Source organism: Amphiprion ocellaris, chromosome 20, assembly GCF_022539595.1.
Source record: "Amphiprion ocellaris isolate individual 3 ecotype Okinawa chromosome 20, ASM2253959v1, whole genome shotgun sequence".
Taxonomy (NCBI): Eukaryota; Metazoa; Chordata; class Actinopteri; family Pomacentridae; genus Amphiprion; species Amphiprion ocellaris.
In genome coordinates, this window is record NC_072785.1 from 3382467 (window position 1) to 3390097 (window position 7631).

Sequence of the window (7631 nt, forward strand, 5' to 3'; positions counted from 1 at the left end):
CCAAACTCATTTTAGTTCAGGTTCCACATTCAGCCCAGTTTGATCTCCAGTGGACCGGACCAGTAAAACCAGAGCTTAATAACCTATAAATAACAACTCCGAATTTTTCCTTTGTTTTAGCGCAAAAAAAAGTACATTCTGAAAATGTTCACATTTAAGAAATTATTACAAAATATTATGAGTAACCTGAAACTTCTGAAGAAAAATAAATTTCAATATCATGCCTCAGTTTATCATTTCCACATTACAACTTCCAGATCACAGTGTCTACAAAGGAACACAACATTTAGTCACAGCTATCTGAACTATATGGTATTTTATTTTAAAAAAGACAAAAAAAACCCAAAATATTATAAAAGTGAGACACAAAATGACAAAAGAGAAACAAAATGACAAAAAATGAGACGACACAAAAGACAAAAATAGACAAAAAAGTTACAAAGCGACAAAAAATATGGCAAACGACACAAGCGAGACAAAAAAATGACAAATAAGAAACAAAGCAAAAACGAGACAATAAAAAAAGACAAAATGTTAGAAAAATTACAAAAATATTGCAAAAATGAGACACTAAACAAGTGAGAAACAAAATGAGACAAATGACGAAACAAAACAAAAAAGGAGTCAAAGCGACAAAAAAATGGACAAGCGAGACAAAAAAGGGCACAAAACAACAAAAACGGTACACAAAACAATGAATACAAAACAAAATGACAAAAATAAGACAAGTGGGACAAAAAGGAAACAAAACAAAAAGGGGAAACAACAAAAACAAAATGTTAGAAAAATGACAAAATATTACAAAAACGAGACAAAACAACAAAAGAGCAATGAACACTAGTAATTATGATCAAAACAACTTGTCATGGTCTAGAAATTATTTTAAATTTATAGTTTTACTAATTTATAATTTCCGGTTAATGTCTTCTCTGTAATTTTTACACTTTGAGGGCCGGATTGGACCCTCTGGAGGACCGCTTTTGGTCTACAGGCCACATGTTTGGCACCCCTGATTTTACCTCGTTCACAGATCTGACTAAAAGTTTCCCCTCAGAACCGAGGATGAACGAACTCATCAGAAGGTCGTCACTAATGTACAGCTAGCGTGTGTTTATGGAGGGGTGTCACAAGGACTTCTCCAGATCGTCGAGAACGTCTGCAGATGAGGAGGTGTTGCTAGGCAACAGAGCCAGGCACGGGATGAGGGGTGGAAGCGAAAGAGAGGCAGCAGAGAACCGTGAGAGTTTGAGGAGAGAGCGAAGAGAAGAGACGGGGGTGGGGGGGCGATGAAGAAGCTGAAAGACGATAATAGAATCACAGGAGCGGAGTGAAAGATGAAAATGAAAAGTGAGAGAGATGGAGGGAGCAGCTTAAGTCCTGTGTCAATAAGCAGCAGCGCTTCATGTTTGCTTAAACTCATTGCAGTGAGAGCGAGGAGCTGACGGTGATGAGAGGCAGACAGAGATGGAAAAGACAGAGGGATGGAGGCGTGTAGGAGGTGTTGGATGCATCCATGTATCACACACACAGAAGCTGCAGTTATGTAAGCGTCTGAAGTGTATTAATACATCTCTCTACTCTGTGCTCGCTGTTAGTGAGCTGCCTCTAACATTAATAACAGGTTTGAAACGCAGGAGAAGATTTATCTCACACACAGACACACAACCCAACATGACTGGCTCCAGATTTCAATCATAAATATTTCAGCTTTTCACCTGACAGCCAGAAGAATGGAGAGAAGTGTGTGTGTGTGTGTGTGTGTGTGTGTGTGTGTGTGTGTGTGTGTGTGTGTGCGTGTGCGTGTGTGCATGTGGGTGTGGGTGTGTGTGTGTGGTAGATATACAACATACAGTGTTTCTCTGTCTCTGTGTTGATAAAAGTTGATAGAACAGCACTGATTATTCACTTAGCTGTCAACTATTAATCTCCAATTATTTAGTAATAAATGATAATTGATGAATCAGTTTTTAGTCGTTTTTTAAAAGAAACCAGGCTAAATAGTAGATTATTGCATGTGAATCTTTTCTTTGATCCTCTATGGCAGTAAACTGAATATCTGTGTCATTCTGGACTTTTTACATTTTTAACCATTTTCTGACAGCTGCAGATTAAAAAACTAATCAATAACCGATAACATGATGATGTTTTCGAAGACGACCGTTCAAAAGTTGGGGGTCACACAGACATTTTCATGTTTTCCATGAAGACTTACACTTTTATTCATGTGCTAACATAACTTCACAAGGGTTTTCTAATCATCAATTAGAAAAGCACTCAGAGAGCGCAGTACTCCTCCAAGGCTGCTCATTCCCCCATATTATCAGAAATGCAGCATTTGTTTATTAGTTATTGATGATCAGAAATCACGGCAACATAGAATGTGTCCATTTACTATAGATGTACCCACAAACAAAATGACCAGGCATGTGTTATGTATGTGTACGTTATGTACGGATACTGAATCATGTGACCAAATTGGTCACATGATTCCTTGTCCTTGTCCTTGTGTCCTTGTATCATTTCTGACCTTCCCTGAAAATTTCATCCAAATCCGTTGGTCTGTTTTTGAGTAATGTTGCTAACAGACGGACAGACAGACGAACGTGCGTTAATCATCACATAACTCTGCCGCGTTCCTTGGCGGAGAAATCAGCCTTTCAACACCATTAGCTAACACAATGTAGCATTAGAACACAGGTTGCTGGAAATGTTCCTCTGTACCCCTATGGAGATATTCCATTAAAAATCAGCTGTTTCCAGCTAGAATAGTCATTTACCACATTAACAATGTCTACACTGGATTTATCATTCATTTAATGTTATCTTCACTGAAAAAAATGCTTTTCTTTCAAACATAAGGACATTTCTACGTGACCCCAAACTTTTAAAAGACAGTGTCGATACAGAATATATCGGCTGTGCGATCTTCAAGTTGTGTCCTTTTCCATATGAAATCACTGGAGTGCCATGATAAAAGATAAATCTGTTAAAAAAAAACAAACAAACAAGGAAATAAGGAAATGCGTAAATATGAAGAGGAATAAATAAACAAAATTAATTACCTAAAAAATATGGAAATATGAAGGTAAATTTTGTCTTTGCTTTTCCCTTTGTTTTTTCCTTTTGATTTTTCCATTTTGACAAAATGGAAAAACAGACAAAATTCACCTTTATATTTCTAAATTTGTTAATTTATTTTTTTATTTATTCCTATTTATATTTACACATTCATTTCCTTATTTTTTAACAGATTTATCTTTTGTTATGGCACTCTTGTGACTCCATATTTCCCCAGGGGAAGCAGTAAAATAACTGATTAATCTGCGTTCACAGTCAGAAATGTTGTATAGTTGTTTAGACTTTTATCTTCTTCTCACGAACTGCAGTCAGTGGCAGCAGAGCAAGTATTATTATAGATTAACTATTTAAAATATGAAATACAGATAAAATATCAATAATGTAGATGACACAATTAACAAAATTAAAGATGAATTTGACTGATAGCATCATTTTTCCCCACGTTTTTTGTAGATATTCCAAACATTATTAATCACAATTTTTAAATTTTTTTTCACAATAATTGTCTAATGGTTGCATAATATTATGATGGCTCAGGAAAAATCAACCAGTTATCCTCCAAAACCAACACTCTGAATTTAAATACAGGAAATATAACCAATGTAATCCAGTTTTGGGGATCTGGATTATTTCCTCCTACTGAAAGCTGCTCTGCTCTGAAAACCAACTACTGTATCTCTAAATGTATGGAGTAAGATTGAACGTTTCTTTGTAAAAAAAAAAAAAAAAAAAAAAAAAAAAGGTAAAACATTTGAGTATTTTTTAAATGTGGACCTTTTTCATCGCATGAGAAGGTAAAACCAAATATTATCGATCACATTCAGTACATTTTTAGCACCTAAACAGAACTATTGCCCCACAGAATCAGGTGTTTTTCAGCTGGAAGACAGCAAACGTCCAGAGTACAAAACAGGCCTGATGCAAACTGATGAATTCAGCCTTAAATTGTGCAAACAGACTTACGTTTGAGCACTATTGTGTCTTGATCAAAGTCAGCACAGAAATGAAGCAAATATATGTATTTACCTGGATAATTGGTTGAACAGAGTTCTTTATGTATTGCTTGATAAATCCTGCAGCGGGAAGTCAGCGTCTAAAGGTGTTTTAGTCATGAAAACCTTTGAAAATAAATCATAAGACGGCAATTATGCTTCTACAGGCTGAAAACAAATGCAACATGTTCCTCTGAAATGTGATAAATGTGGTTACATGTGAAATATAGGGGATGAATATGCTGTTAAAGTCTGTATAACGCTGATATAAAATGGGTCCTGATGCGTTCCTCTGGGCCCCGACAGCGACCTTTATGAGAGACGAGCCGCCGGACACCTGAGAGTCCAGCAGGGGCCTCGGTAACCAGGGGGCCGAGGTGTGTGTGAGACTCAGCCGTGGCTTCCTGACACTCCAGGACAAAACCTGTCAACGCTGTAATCCTCTGATGAAAAAGCCTCACAAAGGAGGACACACATATTCCCTGACAGACACACACCTGAGACAGTAACACACACCGGCGGCCCCGAGGTCACAGCCGGAGGGAAACCACACACAGGTTCACAGGAGTGGAGGGACACGTCCTCCCAATAAAAAATTCAATAATCCAATTTACTTTTAACTTCTCTGCTATCAGTGATTTTATTTATAGTGCTGCATTAACCCTCCTGTTGTCCTCATTTACGGGCAGCAAAAAATTTTCCCCTTGTCTGAAAAAAAATCCAAAAATTCTGGAAAAAAATTCCCCAAAGTGATAAAAAAAACTTGCAAAATCTTCAAGAAGAAAATTCCAAAAATTCCTCAAAAGTTTACCTTAAAACTTTTATTTAAAAAAATCCCTAAATTTGGCAAGAAATAAAAATAAAAGAAAAAAATTAATATTTTCAAAAAATGAATAAAACTCTTCTAAAAAAATCCTCAAAAATATCTAATGTGAATACATATATGTCAGTGAAAGTTCTTTTTTCTTTAAGAACATTCAGAAAAAAATCCAGTGAATTTCGCTGGATTTTGTTTTTTTTTCTGAATGTTCTTAAAAAAAAATTTTTTTTTAACATGTCTATTTTTCCACCCAAAAATTTTCAAAACTTTCCCAAAAATGTTAAAAATGTGCAACTTTTTACTGTCTCTCTCTCTCTCTACATATATATATATGTGTGTGTGTGTGTGTGTGTGTATATATATATATATATATATATATATATATTTTTTTTTTTTTTTTTTTTTTTTCACACATTTTCAAACTGAAACGGATCAACTTGACCCACAGGATGACATGAGGGTTAAATATTTTCTAAGATAATTTAAAAGTAAAACTGTCAACTCATTTCCAGCACATTTTTAAAAAAATTTTTGGCCATTGAAATTTGAGGCTGTATGAATGACAATATCTCAGGAACTATTAAAGAGTCATTTATTTAAAATCTGCAATATTGGACAAATAGATCAAATAGTCTCTCCTTATGGGTGAGCTGAAATATATATATTTTAAAAAGTAATTAGAAATGAATTAGTGATACTTTCTTAACCACGTGGGTGCATGTTACAAACAAGAAAAATGCTCAGAAAGTGCAGTACTCATTCTTCAATTTGTGAATTCAGAAATCACAGCAACATAGAATCTGGCCATTTAATATAGATTTACCCGCAAACTATATAAACAAAAAAATTATTTTGCACTGAGCACAGGTGTGTGTGTTATGCATGTGTACATTATGAACGGATACTGAATCACGTGACCTAAATATGTAGCAGGCAGCGGGAATTGATGCAGGTAACTGATATAGTGTTTACTTTTGGCCATGATTACAGTGACACAGTGATACAGGAATCTTTAGCAAATCCATGGATCCAGACTGTAAGCCACATCACTGCCAAAATCTAATCACTTGGTCCTTGTGTCATTTCTGACCTTCCCTGAAAATTTCATCCAAATCTGTTAGTCTGTTTTTGAGTAATGTTGCAGACAGACAGACAGACAGACAGACAGACAGATGTACACTGATAGAACATAAGTAATAATACAAAACTAAACGTACAGAAGAAATATTTGGTCAAAAAAAATTAAAAGAAACTTTCATAATGGAATGAGCAGGTGTGTCAAGTTGTACTACAGAAACAAAAGTATTACTGCCTAAACTGAACAGAACTACATCGAGTTCTAGAGTGTTTTTTTCCCCATCTTTCAACTTAACTATAAACTATTTGATCTGCTTGTTAAACATTGCAGATTTTTACTGAGGATCGGCGTACGTTCGTCTATCTGTCTGTCTGTTACCAACATTACTCAAAAACAGACTAATGGATTTGGATGAAATTTTCAGGGAAGGTCAGAAATGACTCAAGGACCAAGTGATTAGATTTTGGCAGTGATGCAGCTTATAGTCTGGATCCACGGATTTGTTCAAGATTTCTGTATCATTGCGAGATAGCGGCAAGGCGTCACTGTAACTATGACAACAAGAGAACACTACGTCAGCTACCTGCTGACAATCACATGATTGTGATTCTACTACAAATCCACCGCTGAGGACTTATCGGGACTTAAACGTTGGAAATCATACAAGGACTGAGCAGCCTTGGAGGAAGACTGCGCTCTTGTGAATGCGTGTACAGTAATCACGAGAAATAACAGTGAAGATTTGAGGCTATTATCTTCAATAGTTCCTGGGATATCAATGTCTGGCAGTCTCAGATTTTTTTTGTGCAATAAAAGGTGCTCAAAGTGAGTCAATGGGCAATTTAAAAAATAATTATCTTGGAAAGAATTTGACATTTCAAGCTAAAATTTCACAAATATTGTCGTAATAGCCTATAATTTCCATCCATCCATCCATTTTCTATACACCACTTTATCCTAATTAGGGTCTCGGGAGGCTGGAGTCTATCCCAGCTAACTGAGGGTGAAGGCAGAGGACACCTGGACAGGTAACAGTCTATCACAGGGATACATATAGAGGCAAACAATCACACTCACATTCACACCTACGGACAATTTAGAATCACCAATTAACCTCAGCATGTTCTTGGATTGTGGGAGGAAGCTGGAGAACCTGGAGAGAACCTACGCATGTACAGGGAGAACATGGAGACTCCATGCAGAAAGATCCCAGGAAGGTGGGGATGCAAACCGGGGATCTTCTATGCAAGGCGACAGTGGTAACCACCAATGCACTGTGCAGCCCTAATCTATAATTTATGCTATACAAATCAATACAAAGATGGCAGAGCAGAAAGTTTTAAAAATGTTTTGAGATGGAATAACCCGATAACATTCAATGATTGAGCCTGAATTTTGTTTTCCTTTCCAGAAAGCGACCTTCCTGGCATTAACTGATGGACAAATATTCACCAGAATGTAGGAAATAAAGTGTTTGATGCTCAAAACTCCCTGATGGAAAACACCCAGGCACCGGCTTCATGGTCCACCCCCTAATGTTCAAAGGAAACCTTCTGCCAAAACACAGCCTGGAGCAACGTTTTTTTCTCGTCAAACGATAGAGGAAATATGAAGGCAGTTTTTTCAAAGTTCAATATATCAAAAACAACAAATAAGCAAGGGG